The sequence below is a fragment of the Salvia miltiorrhiza genome, chromosome 7 (genome assembly GCF_028751815.1).
Source record: "Salvia miltiorrhiza cultivar Shanhuang (shh) chromosome 7, IMPLAD_Smil_shh, whole genome shotgun sequence".
NCBI classification, from domain to species: domain Eukaryota; kingdom Viridiplantae; phylum Streptophyta; class Magnoliopsida; order Lamiales; family Lamiaceae; genus Salvia; species Salvia miltiorrhiza.
The window spans coordinates 9,557,853-9,571,837 of NC_080393.1; positions in this window are offsets into that span (position 1 = coordinate 9,557,853).

The window sequence follows — 13,985 nt, forward strand, 5'->3', positions numbered from 1 at the left end:
AAGATAGAGATGAAATTGATTTTAATGATATTATAATTAATTTTTACCCTTTTTAACATATACAGTTACAATGAGTGTGTATCTCATTATAGCACTAATATATTATTTAGTATTGATTATTATATTCTTACTTATTATGAATTTTTATTGTAATTTTTTTTATTGATTATGATTTAATTATTTATATTTTGATAATTGTTAATACTCTAGATCAAATTCAATTTTAATTTTAGGTTAAAGAAAATAAAATATGGATCTGGGTCTGGACCCGAGACCCTATGAATCGTATGGATTTGGACCGGATTCGAATCTAAGTAAGAAAATGTGCGGATCTGGATCTGGACCAAGCAGAATCCGGTCTAGATGCGGCCCATCGCCATTCCTAATCTTATTAGGGTGCGTTTTTTTTTGTTCTAAATTTATCATGGAAAAATGAGGGATAAACAGTACTTCACCCTTTAAATCTTTCCTTCTTTTCCCTCATTCCCTACAAAATAGAATTTTCTCTTCCCTTTTCACTACAAATGAAGGATAATATTATCACACCAAAAATGGAGGGATAATATGATTCCTCATTTGTAGTGAAAAGGAGAAATGGGTAAGGGTTAAATGCTATTTTATAGGAAATGAGGGAAAAGAAAGAAAGAATTTAAAAAGTGAAATTTTGTTTATCTCTCATTTTCTCATGATAAATTTACAACAAAAAAGAACGCACCTTTATATGATACCATCATCTACTCAATTACATATTATATATTTATAAGAATATATTAATTCATTAAATGCATCATATCTATTTGATCTATATCAATCTTTTTATAATAGATATATATTTTTTAGTTATATAATATATATGTTAGCTAAGAATTTATCATTAAACTATTTTAAAAAAATCACACGTTTAATTATTTTTTACCGCCCAAAACTTGAACCAAACCATTCATCCCTAAATAATAAAAAAAAAGTTATTGAGGGCGATCTCATTGGATTCGATACAATTACAAAAACTTTAAAATATAGTAGCAAAAAACTTTAAATTTTAATTAAACAAATTAGGATGCAAATATATTTTACATCTTGTTATATGATACCATCATCTACTCAATTGCATATAATATATTAATTCATTAAATATTACATCAAATATATATCAATCTTTTTATAATTAATATGTATGCATTAACCCATTATCGTTTGGTCAACACACACAACAAATAACTTGACTATTAGTCTATTAGTAACTCACGTGGGGGCTAGAAGTTTATTTAAAATTTAATCAGAGTAGATTTTCTATTTTAGACAATAATTCATCCAAAATAATACTCCACTTATTATAACCTTGATTAGTTTCTTGTTAAAATTGTACGAAATTGTGAAAGGTAAATTCTACTCCCCAAATTAATAACTTGCAGCCTTTTATGTATCTTCATCAACATCTGTTTGAAACATTTGGATATTGTTGAGCCTATTTGTAGAAATACAACCTCTTTTAACTCTTACAATTTGGTGAATGAATTCTCATGTTTGACACATCAACTTAAATTCAAATTATCTTATCACAAATTGAAATTTATTATAACGTCTTAGGTTATAACCCGAGGAAATTGATAAGAATATTTAAAGACCTGCAAACTGATTTAATGGGTACTATCTTAGGTTATCATGAGTAAGCGACTTATGGCAGGCTGACACTGCCACCTACCTTCGTGTCTGTTGTTGTAACAGGATAAATATTAATTTGTAGGATCTTGAAATTTATATACTAATAATAATGATGAGCATGGATGTTATATTGTGCAAAACAAGCTTATTCAGGTATTTTCTGTAGCATGAGCTTACAAACTTTTAAGTATTTATATAATCACCACATATCAGTGATATCACACAACATGAGCACATATCAAAATATTATATATATATATATATATATATATATATATATATATATATAGTGCAGCTAATGAGGTATATGGACAAAGAAAAAATCTACGAAAGCAAAAGAAACGTAAACGAAATGCAAATGATTTAATTTGAGTTGTAAGTATTACATTCTTTTTAGATAAAAATATGTTTAATACATTATGATAAACTATCAATGTTTTTTTTTTATTATTGTTTATCTATTAATTAGGTCCATCTAGAGCTGTCAAAATTGGCCCGGCCCAACCCGCCCGAATTTAAGGTTGGTTGGGCTCAATAAAATAGAGGCCCGAAAAAAATCGGGCCTAAAAAGTCCGTCCAGATAGCCCGTTGGGCTGACTAGGCTTCGGGGCTAAAAAGCCCGGGGTTTTTGGGCTTTTTGGTTCGTCCGAGTGATATGTCTGAACCCGCAGGTTTGATCCACACCAACGTAAATCTCTGCCACATGCAAGAAACAAGAACGACGTGGTCCAGTCTTTATGGCGACTACCAATCCGGTTTCCCGGTAGATCTTCATACGGCTATCACGTATAGTTGCCTCATCACCCTTTGAAAAGGTAAGGCTAGTAACCGGCTGCACACGGCTCGGACCCAGGCTCTTGTACAATGCCACCGCAACACGAAAATAGTTCCCATACGACAATCCGGATCGCATGCCGTGGATATATTCCATTCATGTTGCCACAGTCAATGGTTATCTCTGTTTTTCACATCCGGCCAGACGACAGACATGTCTCTTACAAGTGTCCAATCAAGACTATATGGCTAACAAAAACATTAAAAAATGTTAATATATAATCTAAATTTAGCCACATTCTTGTTTCTAATCAAACTTTATCCAGGATAGCAGTAGAATTTTAGCTCAAAACATAGCAACACATTCACATCAACTCACTGTACTTCAGTTTGAACCACATTCTTGTGTCTAATGAAACAAATCAAGGATAGCAGTAGAAGTTTAGCTCAACACATAGAAACACATTTTCTACTCTTCATGATTTAATGAGTATTATCATTTTTCTTTGAATTTGCCGTGATCGTGAGTTTGCCCCTTTTTAGAAGAAACTTTAATTGGTGCAGTGTGGAATGTGAATGTCTATTTTGCTAATTTTATAGTTTAAAATTAGTGCTTTCTTGATTTGGATACAATATTTTGAGTTTGCTAAATATATTTACTATTAGGACTTTAAATTTGTTGAAATACTTTGAAGTATTATTTAATAAACCATCTATTATAGGATTTTCATTTATATTTTGTTGTGTTTTGACATACAATAGTATGATGTAAAAAAATTATTTTATCTTTAATTATATTTGTGAATTGATTATTTGATTTGATGTTAGTAGATTTAAATTTTTTTTACTCATTTTTATAGCAAAAAAATAGAATTAAAAAAAAAATTATTGGACGAGTTTGGTCCGACCGCCCGATGGCCCGATAGGAGTTGGGTTGGGCTTGTTATTTTGAGGCCCGATCGTATTTCGAGCTGGTCCGGCCCCACCCGGTATAATTTGAAAGTCCAGTGGGCTGGGCCGAGTTGGCCCGACCCGGCCCATTTGACAGCTCTAGGTTCATTGCTACATAAATTGAAAAAGGTGTTTGATTGCATTCATTTTGGTGCTAGAAGATCTTGCATTTCTTGCCACCATTTCTTGCATAACCGGCTCGTTGCCTGCTACCAGAAGGCATGTTGAGTTGTATACTTCCAGAAGCTATACTGCCGCGACTACATCATCAACATTGTCGATCCTAGCTCTACCATTTTTGTTGAGATCTTTCACTAGGTTTAGCTTCTTGGTCTCGAACCCTCGCTCCTGACTTCTTAAAATTCTTGATCGACGTCTGGCCACATTCAATTGAGCCCTAATTGCTTCCATTTGAATATTCAAATCTGCAATTTCATCATCTACCTCCGTTAGTTGCTGAGCCACTTCAGTCTGATCTCTACATGTGATCGCGAACGCTTGCATAAATCCGGTGCAAACATTTAACTTGGCCGCCATTCTTGAATTTTGAGGAGATTATTGAAAACAGCGGCGAAAGAGAGAGAGATAAAGGAAGAGAAAAAAGCAAGAAAAAAAAAGAAGAGAGAAAAATGCGAGAGAGAAAAGAAAGGGAAATGAAATTATCAAATTGAATAGTATAAATAGATTCAGAAATATGAGGGCACCTTGGCGGTTTCTTCCAGCCAGTTGAAGGAGCTGGAGTGTGGGTTTTATTTTTACTAGTATTACTCCCGTGCGATGCACGGTGATAGCTACTTAATTAAAATAGTAAAAAAAAATATTTTTTAAAATATTATGTTTAGATTATAAAATTCTATTGTATTATTCTATAAAATAGCTCTAATAACGATAATAACATTAAATGAAGATGAAACCATCTTATAGTTGGAGGCTAATCAAATGAATGATGAAGATTTTGACAAAAACTTTTTATCTAATTATTATTATTATTTATTTAAAATTTTCATCAACATTTCTAGATATTTTTCTTTCAAATTTTCTATTAGTCTTGAAAGAGTTTTTGGAACTTTTAATTACTTTTTACTAATTTGCATTTAACAACATGTTTTTTTTTAGGCATTAATTGACTGTAAATCCACAATGTAATTAGTGAATTTTGATATTTTTTCAACTATATACAGTTGTAATATAAATACATAAACTTTAGCCCATTTCAAAATTTGCCCTGAATAATTTCGTTCAAATTAAAAAATATATGACAAAATTAAAGATGATATAATATATACACATTGTATTAAAATAACTTACACAAAATCTCCTGTACACCCGGGTGTACGGTACACCCAGAGTATTAGTATCATTTCGATAATATGATAGTGTCATTTCAATATAGTGTTAGTGTCATTTCGAGATAATGTTATTTATATAACATGATAATGCCATTTGTAAAACAAATAATGTTAGTGTTAGTGTCATTTACATCCCGGTGTACATACCACCCGGGTGTACAAGTGACCACCTCAATAACTTATACAAAATTTCTACTGAAATATATACAGTACTAAAATATATACATATGTAGTTTGGCTCCCGTGCGAGAAATATTATTTTTTTATAATAAAATATTATTTTTAAGTATTATGTAGATTTAAAATTTTAATTTTTTATTAATGTTAAAAATTTTATGTTGTACAATATATGAGTAGGAACATTTATTGCTCGTTCTTTCAAATAAAAATTATATATTGTTGATGTTATTAGAGTAGGACGAGTAAGTGTTTAAAATGATGTCTTGTATTGGAACATCAAATGCTTTAAGTAATATATCCTCAAGGAGATGGGTAGATGCATAATCATCATTATCACCACTACTTGTTACATCTCTAATTCCTACATTTACTAAATTTTTTATTTACATTTACTGAACATGCGTGACCATTTTATGACCATTTTATACAAAAATATGTACTATATATTCCATTTTAAAAAATTATATATAATATAACTATTACCTATATCATATTTAAGAGATTAAAAATAACTAATCCAATAAATTATAGAACTATGATTATGTTATAATTAATTTTTTGAAATTATAATTGATACACAATCATAATGTTTGATTAATCTTAAATTTTAAATGTTTTACATATGTTGATTAAATATTTAAGAAATAATAAATAAATATCTTAAAGTACAGTTTTAATCATAAATCTTATCAATATAAATATTTTAATAATATTATAATTATTTATTGAACTGTTTGTTTACATTTTATTCGTAAATATAAAATATTTAAAAGATAAAAAATGAACTAATACTTTAATTGGGGCAACATGAAAAATTACAATAAAAAATTTCATATAATCTGAAGTAGACGAAATTAAAATTAAATAAAAAAAAGTTTATTTTTAAAAATAGTAAAGTAATTTTGGCGGGAAAACATAACTTACTATTTATATAAGTGGTTGAGCTTTTATATATATATATATAGATAGATTATGTGTTTGCTAGCTAAAAGCTTAGGACGATAACCACCAAAATAGGGTTGATATCCCCTGCAACAATACAGAAATAAAACACAAAATTACTATTATACCCTCTATTAAATTCAGAAAACCAAATACCTACCCTTCTAATAAATCTTGCTTGAAGTCCATGAAATCAGATTTTGAAAACCCACCATCTCTGATTTTTTGGGATTTTTGGGCGCCATTTATTCGCACTAAAAACTGGAAACATTTGGCGACTTTGAATGAGAAACGTCTCTGCCATCTGCGTCTAACGTTGTCGATCACCGGCAACTACCGATCGGAGTTTGTGATTCACCGTGGTTTCTTTCCAAATTCCGTCGAATATCCAAGGTAAAATACTTGGCGATTGCTTCAAAATTTTGTCTATCTGAACGCAGCAAACCTTCTTATCTTGAGGGCGTATAGAGGGACTCGATTTGTGAAGCAACGACTGTCGAAGATAATCGAAGTTCACAAAAATCAATTCTTGAAGACGACGAGAGGCATGGATTCGCAGCCCAGCAATCTGTACGAGACGGCGTCGCAAGCCTTTTTCGTTTCTGTTTTCTGGCGGAGGGTTGAGCAGATTTTTCTTCCCCTTTTTCGTTTCTGAAATTGGGAATTTTGGGGGCAATATTGGAAATACACTCCTTAGTCTGATGTATTTGGGTTCTATCCGACGCTCAGCGTAAGTTAATTAAACAAGAGTAATCTTAAGAATAACTACGGGCCAGCGGGCTCCCTCGGGCCGACTAATTAAATGTCTAACGCTAGCAAACATCGAAATATAGCAAGACTAATTAACAGTCTAAGCTTACAGACCCTAGCAAATTGGGCCCAAAGATGCTCTAGCCGAAGTTTACCAAAGCTTTACATTTTCTATATTGATTAGTTAGTACCGCCCTCCGTCCGCCGTAACAAAAATTATTCTACTGAATGTCAACAAAAGTGTAACATTTTTTTTTTGAAATATTACCTCACTTTCTCTTTTTATCTACAATAATTCATTTGTATATGATCAATTGGCCATACACTCAATTCAACCACAATCACTTATTTTTATTGAACACACATCTATCAACTATTATCTTAAAATTCGTGTCCACCAAAAGTTTTATACTCTTGGTGGACGGACAGAGTATTAACTAAACGAACTTCCATATTGATTAATTAGTATAATTAATAATGTATATAAGTTATTAGATTTATACATACAATAATTATGTTTACAAATGATGGGTAGCGAAACCTAGACGTGTGTTGTCGCCACTCACCCAACTCTGTGGACTTGGATCCTAACACTTGGTCTTTGGACTAATCTTTGGATAGACCTTAGGCTCTATTGGTCTTGCGTAATTATGGACTTGGATCTACGTAGTTAATAATTGATTTTAAGTATTATTGTAATAATTAAATAAAAAATATTATCATATAAATAAAGAAACATTATCATAATTAGAAGAACAATTGTATATACACCATTCCTAAAGTAACATGGGATAAAATTTCTACTTGGTCAGACAATGAAGTGCATTTCAATTAATAAGACGCTTTTCCTCTAATTAATAGATTGGTGATTCAAATCACCAAGGTGAAAAATAGAGAATCATAATTATCGATCCTTTTTTTAAATCTACCTGATCATACATCTTTCAAGATGTGCTAGTGTCACGACCGGTCCTAATTAAGGATAATTAAGCCGGGACACCGTGACTAATGGAGGGAGATTAGAAGCGGGGTAGAAAGGGAAATAATCAAATAAGAAAGGATCGTATTTCATCATTGTTAACAACATGGATATTTATAATATAACGGAGTTTTTGTCATATAGACTCAAATAACTAGCAAGTTCGGATAACTCCGACTTATCCAAAATAACATAAAACTTCTGAGTACGCAGCGGAATAGGGTTCTGATTACATGTATGAAGACATGTAACCCTAGAGTTCATTAATACATAATAAGACACAAAAGAGTCCCGCTCGTCACTTCATCACCATCGGCAGCTGCTCAACCTGCACATTTAGAAATATATGCAGGGCTGAGTACAAAAGTACTCAGTGGGCACATATGCCTACTATGAAATATAACATGCTTCGTAAAATTGTAAATTGTCATGCCATTATAAACAGTACAGCAAAGGAGTTTTTCGCTAAAAAGGCCCAAGCTTACTAAATTCATTTGTGATTCTTAAAGTTCGTCTGCAGACTAAGTTCTCTTGTAATCTATCATATCTGGAACTGTGTGCCGGAGAGGTGGCCACCTCTCACGGACACTTGACCGGCCAACCCGCTAGATGACTCACGGTCACTGGTGTACACTAGCCCTGGCAGGATAGCTATCAACTGCTCAGGACCCGAATTCGATTTCATAATAACTGGCAAAGCCACATCAGATAGATATCATACCAAACATTGAAACATTTATGGCAAGACAACAGTTGAAATAATTTTCAGTTCAAAGATTTTGCAATGAAATAACTGTTCAAACATAACATTAAACTCATTTGATATATATGAAAGTAACCCACCTGATAGCAAAGCTTTGCTACAGATTAGTGACTCCTTGACGAGCTCTTATTCTTGCGCTCGACCTTTAATCCGAGAAAATAACGTAAGACTTCAAATCGAGGGAAAATTCTCAATTAAATGAGAATGCGTAATTAAACTATGCATGAATCTCGTATGCATGAACTATTATTCTGAGATAATAATCAGGGAATTTCTATTGTTAATCCAGGCTATCGGATTTAAACAAAAGCTAAGTCTCGTCTCATGAAGCCGGATAATTAACAAAAATTAATCCGTTCTCTTCGGGGTGTTCTAATCCGTCAATTAAATAAACCCCGCTCCTCGTAGTCAATAGAAAATAAATAAATACTTCAGCTTATTCGCTTTATAACCTCATAATTAATCGGCTTAATAAATAGGAATAAGTAATGTTATAAGATTAAATAATTAAAAGGCTCAACATAAGGCAACCTAATAATTAAGTAAAAGTGGGCTTGAATAATTAACATGAGAGGCCCAATTGAAATAATTCATCGGCTCAAGTAATTAAATAAATCTTGGCCCAATAAATAAATAATTTGATTGGCTGGCTCAATTAAACAAATCAAACGAGGCCCAACGAAGATAATATAACAGCCCAATTAAAATAAAATAGATGGGCTTCAATTTAAATAAATTTGGCCCAATGAAATAATGTAATAAAAGCCCATCTGAGTAAAATAAATAAGGCCCAACTGAAATAAAATAACCAAGGCCCAACTGAAATGATACAGCAGTCCAAATAAGTGAATAATCAAAGGCCCATATAAATAAATTCGGAGGCCCAATCAGTAATTAAAATCGGCCCATATAAATAAAATCAGAGGCCCAATTTTCGGCCCAAATATTAAAATAAATAGAGCCCAAAAATTTAGCCCAATTCAATTAAATAGAAGCCCAAAACAAATAGAAGAGCCCATCCCTAAAAATAACTCGGCTCTCTCTCTTAGCAACTCACGCACACACACAACAAAACGCACACCTCTCTCTCTCTTTCTTTAAGATCCAAACGAGCTCTCTCTCTCTCGATTCACGGCTGTTCTCATGAGCTCCGTCGCTGCGGAAGCTCGCCGGGAAGCAGCGGCGATAAGCCGTCGTCACCCACTGCTCTCCCCTCTCCGTCCGTTTCCGGCGACAACAACGACAAAAGCCGCTGCCGCCCGGTGAATCCGACTCCTTGACAGACGAACAGTAGCAGCAATCGGCCACCACAATCGTCGATCTCACCATCTCTGGACCACCGTCGATCCCTCCGCCGCTGTAACTGGAAGGCCGGGAGATTCGCCGCCTCTTGCTCCCATAAAATCAGTTGCGCCTCCGCGGCTCTAAAATTCCGGCGAGATATCGCCGCCTGGGAGCGGCGCCGTTCATCTCCCTCGTCCTCAGAATCTCCCTCCGTCGTCGAGCCCTAAGTTTCAGAAAGGGCAGAACGCCGTTGCCGAGCGTCCGCTGCTGCTGCGCTCGAGCCCTTGCTCGGCCATGGTTCAGGTCAGCTGCTGTTGTGCGATTTCCGGCGAGCAGGGGAGGGTCCACCTTTGCTGTCGCTGTTCCCGGCGAAGGGTGTCGCCTTCGTTGTTCTCCGGGGTCGATGGGGTTCGAGTTGCGCCCCACGCCGCCGCTGCTGCCGTTCTCGGACTTCTCCGTCGAAAGTCTGCCGCCTCCGTCGATTCCCCGAGCCCCGACGTCGCTGTTGTAACTCAGATTCCGACAAGGCAGCTCGCCGTCGTCTTCCTTGAGCTCGACTAAACAGGGCAGTCGGCCCTATTCCTTAAGCTAAGTTCTCTAGTTTCATTCTTCCTTTTTATCGATTCGAAAACGTGAACTAGACAAGGTGAAATCTTCTTGTTTTGCTTACATCTCAAATTATGCTCGTTTACTCCTATGTAATCTGTCACTTGTTCATGATCGCATAGTTGGGTGTTTACTAAGTTCAAGATGCTTATAACTTGCTATTCTAGAGTGCATCAGATTGTGAAACTTATGATCTCTCTACTGTACGACATATCTTCCCTATTTGATGCAGATGAACTGTGATATGTAAGATATGGATGTGAACTGAATTGAATATTAGGATAGCATGATTACCTTGAATGTTTGTGCTTTTGGTTGGCTGCGGTGATGTTGAGTTCAATGAGAAGATAGCTGAAAACAAATTGTGTATTTTGTTTGCTTAACAATGCAGGAGGAACTTAGGAAGAAACTGGAGAGGATCAGGTCAATCTTACCTCTCGAATCTTGCAGCAATTATGACAACTTCCTCAAGCTGTTGATGCGTAAAGAGAGAAGGATTTGGTGGGTGATATAATAAGGAGTGAAGTTGGTGGCTGTAGAGGGAGGAAAGCATGGCTTTTGGTGGTTGAAGAGGTGGGGAACAAAGGATGGTGGCAGCACACTTATTTCTTTCCACTAACTCTAATGATTTTCCTTTATTGCTTCCTTGTCGGCTGATGGTATTAAACAAGGAATGGTGTTGCATTTGATGTGTAGTAATGTGGGATATGGCTGAAGTAAAGCTCTTGCCTCTTGGGAATTATAAACTTGTAGTACAGTAACGCGCTTAATGAAATACTAATCTTGAATTCTTACTAATGTAGCGTATATATATATACTCGCACGATATTTGATTTCTTGCTTGCTAGCATCGATGGACTGTAAAATAAATCTAAATTAAATCCGTAGATTTAATTCTCCTCACAAGCCGGAAATAATCCACGACTTAAGTAATTATAAATAATAGAATCGATAGTCTCATCTCGCTTAATTAATTAACGTGACTTTGCTAAGTCAGTTATAATTCTGAAATAATAGCATTGACTGCTTTAACAATATAAATTCAGGATCATAAGCTGAATTCATATCAGGATAATAACCGGTTTCATTCACTGATGAAAAAAATAATAATAACACGAAATACTGGATTTAATATACATAAAAGAGCGGGTCACTACATACTACCCCTCTTAACAAAAATTTCGTCCCGGAATTTGCATATCTCTGCTAAAACAGTTCGGGGTATTTCTCCTTCATCTTGTCTTCTAGTTCCCACGTGGCTTCTTCTTGTCCGTGATGTCTCCATAAGACTTTCACTGATGTGATTGCCTTATTTCTGAGTTGTTGCACTTTTCGGTCTAGAATGGCTTCAGGTCTTTCTTCGTAGCTCAAGTCTGGGCTAAGGATCATTTCCTCTTGGTGGATCACATGCTTTGGATTGAAGATGTATTTTCTGAGTTGTGATACATGGAAAACGTTGTGAATGTTTCCAAAACTTGGCGGCAACGCCAACCTATAGGCCACTGGGCCTATCATCTCTAGAATCTCATAGGGTCCTATAAATCGAGGTCTGAGCTTTCCCTTGACACCAAACCTAGTTATCCCCTTGGAGGGAGATACTTTTAGGAAGACCTTGTCTCCTATCTCAAAATGTAACTCGGTTCGGCGTGTATCAGCGTAAGATTTCTGTCTATCCTGAGCCTCTTTTATTCGTCCTCTTATCTGACGGACTATCTCAATCATCTCGCTGACCGTGTCCGGTCCTAGGATTTTTCTCTCACCCACTTCATCCCAGTAAAGTGGTGATCTGCATTTTCTTCCATACAACGCCTCGTAAGGTGCCATGTCAATGGTCGCCTGGTAGCTATTGTTGTAGGCAAACTCAATCAGCGGCAACACTGATTCCCAACTTCCACCTCTGTCTAACACCACTGTTCTCAACATGTCTTCGAGAGTCTGAATTGTCCTTTCCGACTGCCCATCTGTCTGCGGGTGGAAAGCGGTGCTGAAATTTAGCCTCGTGCCTAACTCCTTTTGTAAGCTCATCCAAAATCTAGAAGTAAATTTTGAGTCTCGGTCTGAAGTGATCGACACGGGCACGCCGTGTAAGCGTACAATCTCTCGAACATACAACTGAGCTAGCTTGTCTGACCCATGTGTGATCGGTGTTGGTATAAAATGAGCACATTTTGTGAGTCGATCCACTAGTATTACCCAAATGGCAGTGTTTCCTCTTTTTGTTTTGGGCAAACTAGTCACAAAATCCATTGCTATGTGCTCCCACTTCCATTCTGGGATTTCCAATGGTTGTAGCTTTCCATATGGCCTTTGGTGTAGGGCCTTCACTTGTTGGCAAGCTAGACATTTCTCTACAAAGGATGCTATATCTCTTTTCATGCCTTCCCACCAAAAATGCTTCTTTAGATCTTGATACATTTTAGTACTCCCGGGGTGGGCAGTATAAGGGTATCATGAGCCTCACTCATGATTTTATCCTTAAGCTCATTATCGTGGGGGATGCATATCCTTCCCTCAAAGAGGATAGCATTATCTGATGCTTCTTGATAATTCTTGACTCCTCCTTTCCTTACTGTTTTCCGTAGTTTCTCCATTTTCTCGTCTTTTCTTTGTGCTTCTACAATCATCTTTCTCAAGCTAGGTATTGTTGCAACAACGCTTGCTATCGTCCCTGGTGGTTTAACCACTTCTATGCTCATTTTTCCAAACTCTTTGATGAGCTCATTCTTTTGGGTGACGAGGCATCCCAACCTAGATTGAGTTTTACGGCTCAATGCATCAGCTACTACATTGGCCTTACCCGGGTGGTAGTTAATACCGCAGTCATAATCCTTCACTAGTTCGAGCCACCTCCTTTGTCTCATGTTAAGGTCCTTTTGCTCGAAAAAGTACTTCAGGCTTTTGTGGTCTGTGAATATCTCACACCTAACTCCATATAGGTGGTGTCTCCAAATCTTTAGTGCGTGCACCACTGCAGCTAACTCCAGATCATGAGTCGGGTAATTCAGTTCATGTGGCCTAAGCTGTCGTGACGCATATGCTATCACTCTTCCTTCTTGCATCAGCACGCAGCCAAGTCCATTTTTGGACGCGTCTGTGTAGATCACATATTCCTTGTCAGCTGTTGGGACGGTTAACACCAGTGTCGTAGTTAATTTCTCCTTAAGTTCTTGGAAGCTCTTCTCGCACTCCTCTGTTCAAGAGAATTTTATTCCCTTCCTGAGTAGTTGCGTCATTGGCCTTGCAATTTTTGAAAATCCTTCCATAAATCTCCGATAATAACCTGCCAATCCTAAGAAACTTCTTATCTCATTAGGGTTAGTAGGCGATCTCCATTCGCGCACTTCTTGCACTTTTTCAGGGTCCACTTTAATCCCTTCTGATGACACAATATGTCCTAAAAACGTGACTTCGTTGAGCCAAAACTCGCACTTGCTGAATTTGGCATAAAGGCGCTCCGTCCTCAACGTTTCTAGAACAATTCTCAGATGTTCCTCATGGTCTTTCTCATTCTTCGAGTATATCAGGATGTCATCTATGAATACCAAGACAAATTTGTCTAATTACGGATGGAACACTCGATTCATGAGGTCCATGAACACGGCTGGCGCATTGGTTAGTCCGAATGGCACAACTACAAATTCGTAGTGGCCATACCTAGTTCGAAATGCCGTCTTAGGTACGTCTTCTGGTCGAATCTTCAGCTGGTGAAAACCAGACCGCAAATCAATCTTCGAGAACACGCTTG